The following is a 16,055-nucleotide window of genomic DNA, read 5'->3' as shown; positions in this document are numbered from 1 at the left end:
GTGGGTGCAAGAACAACTCCTAATGACTACCAGCTCCTGCCAGCACCATGGCCTCCTCCATCTGGCGTCTCCAGCACAAGACAAGCTCACAAGTTTGGTGTGAGTCATAAGCAGCAGACAGCTGCAAAGCACTTGGAATTCTGGACCATCTTGCCATACCACCTCCTTCTGCCGCACCGCCCAGAGGCTCTGACAAAGCAAGGAGTCCTAGCTCGCCAGCCCTACACAGCAGGGTTGCTGTGTACTCAACCACCAGGCTTCAGCTGGGTCTGCTCATCTTGTGAAGACAGTGTCATGGCACCTGAGTCAGTAGAAGCAACTTCATATGTTAAGAAGGCATGGTACGGGCGTTAGGAATGTATGCTAATAAATTGTGCTGTGCTGCCGCCTGGTCACCACAGAGAACACTGGTCAGAACAAACACTTATTTCTTCCATGTGGCTCTCAGGGGAACATTTAAATAGCTCTCTGCACAAAAAGCATAAACCAAGCAGCCCATGCCTTTTTCTTGACATGGTCCTTCATTCACCCACGCCAGCTACTTGAGGCCCTCCATGGTGCAGTCACTGCTGTGGGCATATGGATACAGCACTGCACTTGAGCAACATACACTGGAGTTCAGTGCACTCAGCCCGCAGCGTGGAAGATGCTGAGAAGTAGGTTCACTGTCAGCATCTAACTCAGGTTGTAATAGATGCAGTAAGTAGAGCAAAGTTTGCTGAGGACCTGGGCATGGAGCCCTGGTGGCAAGGGCTCTCTGAGGACTGGGTTTCTATGGATCCCAGACAGATGTGCAGATGCAGGGGCAAGGAAAGCCTGAAGGTGGGACACGCCAAAAGCTGGGGAAAAGGTAGTGTGAACGAGAAGCAAAAGCCAGCCCCCTCCCACCTGTGTGCCCTGGCCAAGTGTGGAAGGACATAGTTATAGTGGCAAATGCAGCCACCAGTTTACCTGAACCAAACTGCTACCACAGAAGGTTCCACACAAGAAAACTGATAGGGTGAGATTTCTCGTCTTGGGAGCCATCCATTGGGTTGTGTTTCACCAAATCCCATAAGTAAACAAAACAAAAACAAAGCCTCCTATGTCAGTCTGTGATGGAGTTACATCCCAATAAAACAGTGTAGGTTAAGAATGTCCCAAGAATGCCTTTAGTATACTCAACCCATAGGACTCCTGGCTCCTGTCTTACCCTATGCTCAGAAAACTGCATTAGCCTAACACTGGGGCGAGCTCTCCCACACAGACTACTTTTAGGAAAGTGTTGAGTGTCTCATGGGATTTCTTGAAAGCTTGCGTCCAGAAAGCTCAGAAGAACATCCATGTGCATTTGTGGTGATGTGGTTGGCCACGCTGTGGGCCACTGCTGCTGCATGAGGGAGGGTGGGGCCATACAACAGTCCAAGCAAAGATTAAACCTACCTCGTGCTTCCCTTCCTCACCACTGTGAAATCTGAGATCCTGAGAAACGTCATCTCATATCTCAGGAGCTATCAATACAGAAATTCTCTTTTCTTGAATGGTGGAAGGAGACGGGGGAGGGGGGTGGTGGTGGTGTGACAGACACAAACCTTTTCATCCTTCATTTTAACCTCCTTTCAGATGTTACTTTCAAGAGACCTTCTCCCAAGGCCATCACTTTGTGCTCCCTGACCTCCTGTTGGGTTTTGTGGCTTACACTGTGGGAATCGCAGGGTACACCCATCTGTTCTGAGCACACTGGAATGTCACCCTGAGGTCACAGGCTGCACTTCCACTGCTTTCTGCTGGAGTTACCACAGCCTAAAGCACATAGAAAGTGCTCATGCATTATTTGTTGAATGAAATCGGAATGAACATCATTTGGTTCTGTTGTATTCTTCTGGGCTCTGAGGACTGAAGGGACCCCAGTGTTCCTGGACCCCTGCTCCCACACACATTCATGTCCTTTCTAATCTTTCGGCCTTCATCACTTTAAATGGGCTGACAAGCACAACTGACCAATTAATAGCACTTCTGCTTTTGTTACATCATTTGTAATCCACGATCCTCTTTCTTTTTGCAATGGCCTTTCAATTTTTCATGACTCAAAATGGAGGACATGCATAATGAATACAAAGAGCAAATTGATTAAATGTAACGCATGTCTTGCTGTTTGCTGGGTTTATGCCTGTTATTAATGGCAGAAATCCAACAAATTCTCATGAAAACACAGATAACATACAACCTTAAATGGAAGATGCTGGAGCACCAGGGCCCTAAATTTTCCCAATTACTGAGCAACAGCAGGCATTAATTTCTCATCCGGCAACCTCTGTAAATAAGAACACGGCCATGGCTTCTTTGTCTGGGTTCTTGTTGCTCAGCACAAACGGCTATACAGTGTGTGTGTGTTTAAAAACAAAAACAAGCCGCTCTTGAGGAACTGCCTATGTGTGAGGCAGAAAGGGCACCATGTGTGTGGAATCAAATGAATTAATTGTCTTCTGCCAGGATTGCATTTTTCCCCAAAGCTAATCTGCTCTGAAACAGAGTCACATAGCTTCCGTTGGTGTACTGTGTGTTTGAGCACCCAGAGATGATGACACGAAGCAAGGAAGGAGATGTAGAAAGGACAGTGGCCTAGCTGGATGTGTCGTTTGGGCCTCAGACTGCCAAGGGACAGACTGGTGTGCTGGGAGGGGCTACAAGGAGCATGCTTACTTTCTTAAGGTAATTTAAGGGTGAACTGAGTTTCCCCACTAGTGGGAAATATGGGAGGACAGGGTTTTCTCAGACCAGAAAGGTGGCTGGTGCTAGAAAACAGCTTCCATCTGGGAGGCCTGTAAATAGAAGAGAAGGCTGAGGATGGGGGTTCACACGTGGAATCCTAGCATTCAGGTGGCTTGAGGAAGAAGACGTCTGTGAGTCTGAGGTTCACCTGAACTATACAATGTATTCCAGACCAGTCCAAACCAAACCAACTGACCAACCAACCAATTACCCACCTGCCCACCCACCCAGAATAAAGCAGGTAGGAGTAGTCACTGGGGGCCTATCCATGCTCAGAAGCACATGTTCACAGTGAGCATAGCACAGTGTGCTCTAATACAAACTGGCCATGCTGTGTACTGTAGGAGGAGGAATGAGGAAGGGAACACGTGGCCATGGCCCTACTCTACCCCTCCAAAGGGCAACATTCTAATAGGTATGCATTTGCCATGAGCTTAACTCCAAATGTTTGCCCAGGTATTTGCCAAAATGTGTCTTGTTAACTCAGGGTGCACAGTGATTTTGGCAAAACTAAATTTAGACTTCTGCCTTGGAAAAGTGTACAAATCATTTTGGAATGGAAGACCCCCACCAAAAGACCCAGAATCAAGCACTTGGCAGTGGTTGGTTGAGATGTGGAAAGTGCGGGGGAACTGAGAAGAGAGACAAGGACAGGAAGTGGTGGCTCACCGTAAAGGGGATCCCATTACATCAGCCCCACAGTGAAGGTTGCTGCTGGATCACAAGGGGAATTCTGAGCAACTTCAAACTGCATGCCCCAGAATGCTCTAGCCCCACAGCGAAGGAGCTGGGATTTATACTCACCTTTGTGGCGGCAGCTGGTTAGGGCTGCCTGCAGAAATGCGATTCCTAGGGCTGTCTAGCCACGCTATGGACGCATGAGTTCCAGAGCCTGCATGACAAAAATACAGTGAATGTGGTGAGGTCAACAGAGATGGTGCCCAAAGATTCCCAAGATGTGGGATTCCCCCTGCACATACTAGTCCATCCCATCTTACACCTTTGAAGCCTTCACTGTGCTCATGACAAATGTCTGACTGGTGCATGTGGCAGATTGAACATGCTACTGAATACAGTTTGAAGGGAGTTGAGACTACTGGGTGCTCCTGGCTAAATTTCCGCTCTCTGGAGACAGCAAGACAGATTTCTTGTGAAAATTTAGGAAACATGCATGTTCTCCTCCCCCACTGTCATATGTCTATGTGAGAGAATAAAGAATTCACAGCTAGATCTAAAAACAGAGCCAAATTAGGAAGAGAAATACATTTACAGACCATAGCATAAGAGAAAGCAGCACACTGACAAAGACAGGAAGAAAGGAATGAGGATTTAATTATAATAAAACACATACGCACACACCAAAAACTCTTGCTACCTTTAAGCATTTTCCCAGGCGAATCAGAAGTGCATATGTCTGAATGGGCGCATTCTAGTGTCATGTCATGGCATCTGATTGTCAGATGGGCCACCGCCTATACTGGAATTCACCTTTTAAAGCCAAAGAATTTCTCAGTGTGTCCACTTCTTGATATTTCAGTTGTAAAAATATTTTCTTAATGCCTAAAATATAAAAATTCTACAAGTTGGTATTTATTTCATGTAGAGTATGTACTGTTTTCATATGCATGGAATCTCTTGAAGAGGCTGGGGCAGAGAGATGGTGAGTGACTAGCCTGGTACCACTGGAGAAGTAGAGCTGGGATTTGAGCAGAGACAGAGAGAGATGGGGGGTCCGTCCAGCTTTTAAAACCTGCCTAGCACATGCACACAGGGGGATGGCATGTGGAGATGACAGGGCTCACGCGCAAGGCTGCAAGGCTGAGTCATACGTGGATGTAACCAAGTATGCGTGCACGTGGGTCACGAGGGGGGATTTTAAAATTCAGGTTCTGCCTGAGGGCTTGTCTGCATGTGCATGGCTCTAGAACCCGGAAGTGCAGCCTTATTTTTGGCTGAATAATTAGTCATAATTGGCTGGGTACATCTTAATTGATATGGTTCTCAGTTATACCAGGACAACAAAGGAGCAACATCCTAAAAAAGAGCCTATTAAAACAGCAAAGACGCTAACTTCCCCAGGCATGGCCAGCCTGTGGTAGCAAGGCTGTTGAATTCTTATCTCAAACCCATTTTGAAGACATCTGCTCTCGGAGTCTGGGGAGAGTCACTGTGGGATCTAGGAGACTGAGTCTGTTTCTCTGGCCACCGAGCAAGCCTGCTGGACTCCACACTGAGTAATGCACAACACGCAAATGGCGCTGCCTCCTCCTCAGCTTTCACTGGCATTTACCAAGTAAAATAATGCGGATGATCGTAGATGGAAGCAGTGCTTAGAAAGCACGCGCACAATTGCTTACACTCACATTTATTATAGTGTGATACTGAGCCTAAAAAAGAACTGACATTTTACTGCAAGTGAGCTTATCAACTCAGACTGGAGACGTCCCTCGTTCTTCTAACCATCTCCCCAGGAGGGACGAGAAGGAAGCCCAGGCCCATGGCGCTAGAAGCCTATGGTTTGCTTTTCCATGGTATTTCTATTACCACCTAAGTGTAGATGTGGCAGAGCACATATGCACAGAAATGTTCCTTGCTAAATTTAAAGAAATGTTCTTTCTCCACTTCTTACAGCTAAGGACTTATGAGAGATAATGTCTGAAGAGCCAGAAAAATCTACCACTACACATGGCTAAAAGACCCTTGTTTTGCTACCTACCAGAGAATTGCTGTGGCTTGGGTACTGCAGGGGCTGTTGGGTGACATGGTGGGGCACTGCTTAAGAGCAGCTTACCTGCGCCCGCCCATCGAACTCTGGAGAGAACTGGCAACTCTACGGCAAGCATTTTAGAACCTCACTGGCTTGTCTGGGCTTGTTTTTCCCACATGTTCAGTAATAGCAGCAGCTTTGGCAATGTCAGGTCCCAATCAGTCAGGGAGATTTGTTTAGAAATTGTGACCGGTCACAGTGTACCTTTATTTAATCTTCAATCTCACAACAAGTCATTTTTATTACTCAGGCTGCTGTTTGGTGGAGTGTGACCTGCACAACTGAAGCCACCTCTTCAGACGCCCACAGAACCACTACCACGGACACCTGCAGGGTGCTGATTCTCCAGAGTGGGAGGTGGGGTATGTGTGTGTTTCCGATGCCCTTTTGACAGTTGCCAATCTCCTGATGTAGCCAGGACTGGCTTAGATTGAGAGTGAGTCTAATGGTAACAATGAGATTTGGATTTTGGATTCATGCGCCTCATCTCCCTGTGACTCTGACAAGCCCTCAGCTAGAAACAGACATACAACTAGGACGTGGCACTGCATAAGTCTCCCAAGGATTGCATTAGGTAGCCCAAGTTAACTGGCGCACTTAGGGTTTCCACTGCTGTGATAAAATCCATAACCAAAAACAACCTGGGGAATAAAGGAACCTTACACGTCCCAACTACAGTCCATCATGAAGAAAAGTCAGAGCGAAAACACAAGGCAGGAACCTGGAGCAGGAACGGAAGCTTACTGGCTTCCTTGCCATGGCTTGCTCACTCTGCTTTCATATACAACCAGGAACTACCTGCCCAGGGGTGGCACACAGTGAGCTGGGCCCTCTCACAGCAAACATCAATCAATAAAATGCACCAAAGGCTTATCCACAGACCAATTTGTGTGGATACTTTCTCAACTGAGGTTCCCTCTTTCCAGACAACTCTAACTTGTGTCAAGTTGACATAAAACTAGCCGGCACAATGACTAAATTAAAAAAGTCAACATAAAGTTCAAAAGCCCATTAGCCAAATCTATGTACAAAACACAGCCCGCCATGCACTGCTGATTAAACCGTTTCAAAGGCTTACACTTTTAACAGCTGAGCCATGAGACGTGAGAATGACAACCCAGGCAGACGATGCTAAAAGGAAAAACGTGTGTCCAAACACTAATAATGAAACAGGCAGCCTGAAAAATGGAAAAGGAATGGTAGATCAAGTTCGTCTCTAATGACCTGAGACTGTTCTATTATATAGCTCAGATGTCTGTGAAACGGACATACTACAGACCCCAGTACAGGACCCCAGCACAGACATTTGCTGACTGCGACCCAGTGAGGTCAGCGTGCAGCTGATGCCACTGCGGCACTGAGGACCCGAAGGCAGCCAGGAAGGCTTCCTTTCCCTCAGCGCTCAACTGGTTTCTAGAGCTACAGCATATTAACACTGTCACTGATACAGTGAATGTTTATAAATGGGTTTTCCTCCGTGGAAATAGTAGACTGGATAAAATGCTGAAAGATGGAGCAGGACCGTATTTTTATTTTATCTGCCCGCACTCCGGTCTCACAGCAGAGCTTTCGCAGCACTCACGAGAGAAGAGGGTTACAGCATTTCCTAACAGCCAGTCTTACGGCTCAACAACCGGGGAGATACTATTATGACAGCACTTTGTGGACAGGACAACTAGGCTTGGAGAGCTCGAGTTTCTCTCCTATGAGCACACAGTTGGCAGGAGAATGGCTGCACTCTGGGCAGTCGGGCTCCATGGTACTGGACTCACTGTGATGTGGCCTAATTTCTCAGTTTCTGAATCTTTGAAAGATAAAGTCAACATATGATACAATTTTATATGCTTTGAGAAAGAAAAAAATAGTGAAGAAACTCAACCTTAAAATGTATCCATTGTCTTCATAATTAAACACTGGATTAAGGGCCCTTTGGAGAAGTAAACTGCACAAAAATTAAACAAAAGGATAGATGGCTGGAAAGACGTTTTTTCCCATCATTCCACAATAATTTTCACATTGAGATCAGATTAGAAAACAACCAGGACAAATCACTAAGAATAAACTCCCCCGAGTGACTTTTAGACTGATCCTAACAGAACTAGGCGTGACAACATTCTTGTCAAGTGTTCCCTGCCACAAAGGCAGGGCAGGCGCTAATATTAACAGCTCCCGAAGAGCTACAGCCTGAAAGAAAGATGTCCTGTAGGTCAAACTGCCCTTCCCTGCCAATATTTCAGAAACACACATTTACCTGTAGTCTCCATTACCAATAAGGCGGCACCACTCAACAAACATCTACAGAGCTCCAATCCCGCACTCCAGACATCACCAAATCAGCCAGAAGCCCACTTATAGAACAGGAGCTTAGATAAAGAATTATAGTGTGAGCTAAGCATTAACAGCGCTTCCATAAGCAGTGATGTCTTCAAAAACAAAACAGAACACAGACAACAGTCCTTAGTACCAACTGGAACAATTACCATGCAAAGTGAGGAAGGAGAAGAGAGGACGCATGAGAGCCATGAATCAAATGGACCCCAAGTCATCACAGTGAGCACTCAGAAGGCTTTAACTGCATTCTGCACGCTCAGAATGCCAAGAACACACACACAGGAACACAAATACATACAAGCACATACAGACACACACACAGGAACACAGATACACACAAGCACAGACACAGACATACACACATTTCAAAAGACCCAAACTGAATCACTAGAGATGAAGACTATAACATCTAATATGTATATAAAAAAATTACACTGGTGATTACAGAAGGAAACATCAGTGAACTCACAGACTGGTTACAGAAAGCATTAACAACAAAAGACAAGGGGAAGAGGATTTTATAAATCAGAGAGCATCATGGGCTATGAGGTTAACTCCTTGAGGTTTAAAAATAGCCTAAAATTCCACTTGTGACCAGATAGTAAAATCACATATTCATGAAGCACAACAGATTGGAAGGGAGTTCCAGCAAGGTATGTCATCACCAATTTACCCCAAAGCAGCGAAAGAGTTCATCTTTAAGGTACAAAAAAATAATAATGCAGATTTCCAGACAGAAAAAACACCTGCGAGAAGACAGTGGGGCCTTCCCCTGCTTCTAGCCTATCAATAGATACCAAGAACTCATTGAAAAAGGTTATTTTTTAAACCACTCAAAAAAGGAGTTAGGTATGAAATTTTACATGTCATTATAAAATTTCTGAGCCATAGAAACGCACAGAGGATCCCCAGAGTCCCCTCCCCAAGAACAAACAGGTCACTCACACAGGGCTGAGCACGGCAGTGGCATCAGATGTCTCCATAGGAAAAACAGTGGTGGAGAAGGATGCAAGAAGCGATGGCGCTGTATAGGTTCCCATCCGACATGGGAAATGCTGCAAACATTTAAAGGTAGAAAACTACCAAATAAAAATCTAAGCATTTTATTTAGATGTGTGCAGCTAAAACCCAGAAGCTATGCGCATAGAACGGGTTAAAACTGCCTACCTTTGCATGGGCATAGAGGAGCTGCCTCCGCCCCTCACCTGAGCAGGGGTGGCCCCAGTGGCCTGAAATGACCAGTTCAGCTACCACCCAGGCCTGCAGCTGGGCCTGGGGTTGTCCACCCTAACATCTACCCTATCTAGGACCTGCTGGGGCTTGTGAAGGGTCTAGTCCTGTGGTACCATAACCTCAGGACTTCCATGACTCAGAATGGCTGTAAGACACTTGAGAGGAGTTCCGGTGAGCATCCAGTGATGATGGTGTACCAGAAACCAGAGGCTTTGAACCAGGCTAGTTGCAATGAACGTTTACAAGTAAAGCTGATTGGCAAGAGAGTATACTGTGTGATCCCCCAGGTCCCAGTGTCAGGGGAAGAATGAAGAGGTGCTGGAGAGGTGAGAAAGATGGAGGAGCAAACGGCTTTTGTTTGGTTTGTTTTCTTTTGCTTTTTTCCTTGTGTTCATTTGTTTGCTTGTTTTCTATTTTTTTTTAATTTTTGTTTGGGGGGGGGACACTGCAGAGCGGAGGAGAGAATATGGAGGTACTGGAAGGTAAGCGGAATTGGGGTGCATGATGTGAAATTCCCAATGATTCGATAAAGAAATTATGTTAAAAAACAAACACACAGCCGGGCGATGGTGGCGCACGCCTTTAATCCCAGCACTCGGGAGGCAGAGGCAGGCAGATCTCTGTGAGTTCGAGACCAGCCTGGTCTACAGAGCTAGTGCCAGGACAGGCTCCAAAGCCACAGAGAAACCCTGTCTCGAAAAAGAAAAAAAAAAAAGAAAAAAAAAACCAAACACACAAACAAACAAAACTGCCTGCCTTTTTGGACTGTGACCAGAAGACAAGAAGAAGGGACTGGGCATACGCCAATAATTAAAAACCATGCTTATAACACCTGTTGAAGTAACTCTTTAAAATTCTCTAAGGATACAATGGGTGCATGTTGCCATGAAAGCCCAATGCAAACTGAATGGATGCTGCACTTTCACATGTCCAGGCAGCCTCAATTACACAGCAGTGCTTGTGGTCAGCTATAATCCAAACACAGATGGAGTCCACTGCCCTCCCGATGCCAGGAGATGAGTCAATAGCTGGACCACGTGTCCAGCTATGATGTTCACCTCAGCACAGGGCAGAAGGCAGTGCAGCCTGCTGACCATGGACTAGAACCTCTGAAAACATAAGCTAAAGTCATTCTCCCTTTCTCGCTGCTGCAGATGAGGGAAGATACAAGTCGATGTCAGAATTGCCAGGCAAACCGTCAGTGGAAGTAGAATGTCCACACTCACTCCTAAAGCACAGACATTCCATCTCTGTCCGTGCCGTGTACACTGACGTGTGGGAGAGTGGATTCCCAAATGCCTTTAGGTGATGCAGCTGGGTCCGACAGGAAGCCAGTGACTCCTCTTTCAGTTCTCACCTGAGCCCTTCTGTGGGCTGTTAATAATAGAACCTTTTGTTACTCAGTATCACTGTGAAACAAGGTCCCTTGCTTAGACCTCAGGTTAGGCCAGAGTATCCCCCACCTTTGTAATTGTGTGTACTTCTATGCCCACTGTGAAAATGCTTTCTGTTGTGGCAAAAAGGGTTAAACTTATCCTTTAGGTGAATTTAGGATTAGAAGCAGAACATTTAGGGACACCAGAGCAAACACTAGCAGTGTGCACACGTGGGGTGGGGGTGGGGTCTGCCCTGCCCTGTGGGGACAGGTCCACCCACAGCTCTATCTATGCTCACTCCTCCACTGTGCAGCTCCCGGCAGGACACGGAAACTGAGGGAAGCGTGGTCTGACTCAAGCTGGACACCTGAGCATTTTCTAGGTGAGAACTCAACTTGCTCATGGTTTTTAATAATCACCCAATTAAATGCAACTGCTGAGATATATCCCAATTTAAAGTGCACAATAAAACCTGGAATACAGCCCTGGGAGTGTGGAAACAATTTCTGAAAAGTAGACAGCAGGGAAATTGCTGAGCTAGGTTTTTCCTTCCCAATCTCTCTCTCTCTCTCTCTCTCTCTCTCTCTCTCTCTCTCTCTCTCTCTCTCTCTCACACACACACACACACACACCTCCTGTGTATAATAACTGCATGTATCATTTCTGTACACCCTTTCTACATACAGACTTCCAGCCTTCAATGGAGACACACTGGCGAGAGAGGAGTTTGACACTCTTGTGGCTTGAATATGAAATGTCCTCCTCACCTGTCCTCCTCACCTGATCTCCAGCTGCTGGTGGTAGTCGAGAAAATTCTGAAAATATTAGGAGGTGAGGGCCTAACTGAAGGAGGTAGGTCACGGGGGTGACCCTTAGAAGGTACCTGACTGAGACCTTCTTCACTCTTGAGCTGTTTTCTTCCACGTGTGCCTTTGGTCACCATGTTCTGCCTCACTAAAGGAGCTAAAGACTATGGACTGAATTCTCTGAAATAATGAGAAAAAGGAGCATTCCTCCCTTCCGTTTTTTTATATTAGTTATTACCTGTCACAACAGCGGAAGTGTAACACAATGCCCAGGCTGTTCTACCATGGGGCTGAGGAAATGAATGTTGGTGACAGATCTGCTCCACGTCTGCACGAGATGCTCCCCCCACCCAGGCATTGCACAGTCTCAGCTCTAAGCTTCAAGTGAGCACAGCCATTTGGAGCCATCACCCATGTATGCTACTCATGAAATGATCACTGTGCCATATGGGTTCACAAGGCAGTTCGGGTAAAGGAATAAGAAAGGGAAGAATAAACCTAGGTTAAACACAATGGGGGCAAAAGATACCATAAATGAATTTAAAACATAATATATGATCTGTAAGGTTAGGACATGCCCAGCAGACATGGGGTTACAGTGCAGTGTAACACAACACAAATACAACACCCCCCACACCGCACTACACAGGCATCCCAGATATGTTGCAACACACACACACACACACACACACACACGGCAAACATCCCAATAGAAAAATGGGCAAAGTGAACAGTCACACTGCAGGAAGGAAATACCAACAGCCAATAAACATGAAAAGTGGCTCAGTCTCCTTCGACATAGAGAAATGTATACTAAAGCAATGAGATGCTGCCTGGCACCTATGAAAGGACTAGACATTTTAGTATCTAGTAATATTAAGAGTTGGTGAAGATACTGGGAAACAGGTGGGAATTGTATTCCCTGCAGATGGGAATATAGAGGGAAAACCTCCATTTTGGAGAGAAGGTTAACATAGCTGTCACTTTCTTATAAAATATGCGTGTTGTATAGCCCAGCAAGCCCAGCAATTCCACCAGTGGGTAAATACCTAGAGAAACACTCCTGAGTCCAAGGAAGTCATAGACTTCTGGGGTTCCTAACAGCAGAAAACTGGGAAAGCAAACGCCCTGAAGTGGGAGAAAAGTGAAGCAGACTACAGCACAAGCACTGCATGAGAACGAATGCAAATGAAGTGGAAACATCACTTAGTGCAGACTATCACGCAAGGGATGAAGAAAGCCAGCTGCAGAAAGACACACACAGAGAATTCAGATAAAGGGGACAGAACCTTTTAAGAAGAGTTCTATCTAGCTGCTATTGATTTTCACAGTGTCTGAACGTATGGAAGGTGTCTTAGGATGCAGTCACTGATCACTGAAGGGCTGAAGGATAGTGGAGGCAGGAGAGGAACAGGAATTTGTTTTGGGGAGGAGCCTAAATGACTAAGTCCTCTGTAATGCTTTAGGTATTTTTCAAGGGTTGATATTTATAAATTATTGAATAATTGGAAATCACACACCAGAGAGTTGAAGGGAAGAGAAGAGTGCTCCAAGAAGGACAGAGAGTGCCCAGTGGTACAGGTCTGTCTGTTACCTCACTGAATTCCTAATAACAACGACTGTCCCAAAGCCATCTTTGGAAGGCTGCTGGCATGTGACTCCCCTCTGCATAGTCCTTGGCAACTCTGCAGGGCTCACAGGTACCTCCCTCTTCTGGGGGTGGGGACGGGGGCATGCCTCCCTCTCTCCACCTCACAGTACTGAAGCTGAAGCCTGGGAACCTCTGTGGGAGGGAACTCACAGGAGGATACACAATGGGTAAATGGCTTTTTATCTGCTCCTGATTAAATTGTTACATCTCTGTTAGCAGCCAAAATAAAGTCCCCAAATATAGTCTCAGAGTAATCATATTGCAAAACAATACAGAATAGCAATAACTCTTGTTTCTTAAGGCGGAGATCTGAAATCTTCAGTTTTCATCAGGAGTTCCAACTTGCTAAAATGCACAGCGTTAAGAGCAGATTTTCTTCCTAAATGCCTTGAAATTCATGTCCTTTTTAATTGCCCAGAATTCATGTCACTTGTGTGAAAAGCTATAAACATACACAATCATAAAAACACACTTAGACCTCATGCACAAAAATCAATGGCGTATTATTATAGTTTATTATTCCTTGTGGACTTCACACTGGTCTTCCTCCTTTGATATTTATTTATAAGGAAGAAACGAAAGAGCATAAATGTCACACTTGGGACAACACTAATGCTAGAGCTGAACGGAATACAGACAGCAGCTGCCTTAATTTAAGAAAGTATAGCATTCTCTGTGAATCAACCTCCCATAATGGAGGACAAAGCTGAAGGTCACTGTATTACTCACTTAAAAAGACACGGTTAGGAATGAAAATGGAGGTTCTTGAGATCTGAAGGACTGTTAACTTGCTTAAGTGACTAGTTCCTCGTGACTGGGTATGACAAGACAGCAGGGCTGGGGGTGGGGCAGTAAATTCTGTGAGAAAGAATACAGCCCTGACCCTGGCTTTGTTATTTCTCTCTTCGGGAAGGTCTTCTCAACTTTACAGCTCTTATGGAAAACTGGCCATGGTGTTCCTTTTAACAGAAAGGCCTCATGCTACCCAGGATTGTAAAGAGGGGCCAGGGCAGAGGGAGTACCTCTGGGGAAGCATCCACACACACTCACACACTTAAGGCTGAGGGCCTGCTAGTTCAAAGACGGCGAGAAAACAGGACACAGAGCCAGGCACAGGTGGAGAGCAGGGCTGTTTCCTGCCCACACAGGCAGCCAGCCCCAGTGGCAGGCCTTCCACATGCCAGGCCTGAAGGCTATTGTTAGGCAGGCCAGGTGGATTTTGTGGCGAGGGGAACGGATGAATGGCTGTCTCATGGGCAATGCTTTCAGCTCAGCCACCAGTGCATAGGAGTGGAGCTGGCGGACAGTGTGTTTGTTCAAGAGTGACTATCAAAACAAGAAAAATGTGGTTTGGGCCCTGTATTATGTGTGCTGGTCTTAGTTCTCACGCAGCTGTGATGGTCAAAGGAATTTTGCGGAAGACTCCATTACCACCATTCTCCTTTTGTATCACTGTAGGTGTTAACTGGAGTCCGTCTTGAATGATGGCTTTTTCATTAGTGTTGGAAAACAGAAGTGCAAGTTGGGAGGAGGGCTCCCTGCCTCTGACACCTGTCCAGTGCCGGCTGACCTGGCATTAAGGAGTCCTCACACAAGGCTCAGGGGCCCTCTGTAGGGAGGGGTGTGTGAAGTCGGGCTACTGAGAGCTCCAATAGACAGCTCTGGAGGGGTAGTGCGGCAATAGGACAGCTTAGCCCTTGGGGTTGGGGGAAGTGGGAAGGCATCCTGACTTGCTGGGAAGCCAGGCGATCTAAAGTTGGCGTGTAGTTGGGGATGGTCTCCCTGCAGTATATAGCAATCTTGTTCTTCTGGAGAGCCTCCACAGCTGAGCTCTGCTCTGTTCCCTAAAGGGAACCTCCTAGCAGAGGTATTTGTTTCTTCTCTGACCCAAGATGTTACTTCTTTTGCTAACACTCTGCTAAAGGGGAAGCCCCTGCAGAAATGTAGCAATCTCCTCTGGTTCTGGTAAAAAGGTGTTAAGTTTTGCTCAGCCTTGCTCAGCCCCACTAAGAGAGCATCCCAGCAAGGTTCTTCTGTTCTGCTTGGTCTTATTCACCCCCCTAAGGGAGCATCTAAGCAAGGTTTTTCAGCTCAGTCCTCTAAAGGATGTCCCAGCCAGGTTCTTCTACTCTGTGCCAGCAAATGAAGGTTGTCATTCAAAGACTCTTTTCAAAAAGAGATTTATCCAAGGTCCAGTTGAAGAGCAGAAGGAGGGAGAAGATGAACAAGGAAGTCAGGACCGCGATGGGTTGGCCCACCCACTAAGACAGTGTGCCTGATCTAATGGGAGCTCACCAAATCCTGCTGGACTGGGACTGAACGAGCTTGTGATCAAACCGGAATCTCTGAATGTGGCTGCCAATGGGAGAGAACTGAGATGCCATCAACAATGGCACTGGGGCCTGTTTCTACTGCATGTACTGGCTTTTTGGGACCCTAGTCTATTTGGATGTACACCTTCCTAGACCTGGATGGAGGGGGTAGGGCCTTGGACTTCCCACAGGGCAGGGTATCCTGCCCTCTCTTAAGGAGGGAGAGGGAGGGAGGAGGGTGAGTGGGGGAGTGAGAGGGAAATGGGAGAAGAGGAAGTGTAAATTTTTGATTGAAAAAATAAAAAAAAAAAAGACTTATTTGGGAAGGAGGAGTCTAGCAGAGTGGCTGCCTCTGCCAGTGGTGAAAGACAGCCTCAAGCTGAATGGCAGAGTGGTTTACACAGGGCTTCTTAGAGAGGGAGATTTCCCAGGGAGAAGAGGGATGAGTTAGCTTTCCCTGCTCAGGGTTGGTTAGTTTAGTTGGTCAAGGACAGAGACGGCTCTGATTTCAGAGCCAAACTGTGTTTCTCTCACTGGTCCTTTTTATTTAGCCTTTTGGCTCTAATCCTAGGGCCAGGGCATATTTCTTTCACTGGCTCTGATTCTAGAGACAAAGTGTGTTTCTTTGGCACTGGGTTCAGAGTCAGGATGTGTTTCTTTGGTCTGGGTTCAGGGCTAAAGGTGTTTCTTTCCCTGTCTCAGGTCTCAGATCCAGGGCATGTTTCTTTCACTGGCTCTGGGTTCAGAGTCAGGGTGCTCAGAACTGGTTGGTTTTCCCGTTTCAGTTGGCCCTTTTACCTATACCCTCCAGCCAGAAACTGTGCAAAA

At 46.3% G+C, this 16,055-nt stretch overlaps 1 long non-coding RNA gene across 2 annotated transcripts in view; it reads right to left on the bottom strand.

Annotated features, from left to right (window-relative positions):
• Positions 1-16,055, bottom strand: part of LOC126487158 (uncharacterized) — a 64,632-nt gene that overhangs the window by 17,662 nt on the left and 30,915 nt on the right. For both annotated transcript variants that reach the window (XR_007588301.1, XR_007588302.1), the window contains exon 2: positions 952-3,643. This is a non-coding gene — a long non-coding RNA (uncharacterized lncRNA). The remainder of the gene's footprint in view (positions 1-951; positions 3,644-16,055) is intronic.

This window comes from Alexandromys fortis, unplaced genomic scaffold (genome assembly GCF_014885135.2).
Source record: "Alexandromys fortis isolate MF-2015 unplaced genomic scaffold, M_Fortis_MF-2015_v1.1 scaffold_178, whole genome shotgun sequence".
Taxonomy (NCBI): Eukaryota; Metazoa; Chordata; class Mammalia; order Rodentia; family Cricetidae; genus Alexandromys; species Alexandromys fortis.
Note: the sequence above shows the minus strand (reverse complement) of the source record. Positions and strands in the feature narration are given on the sequence as shown.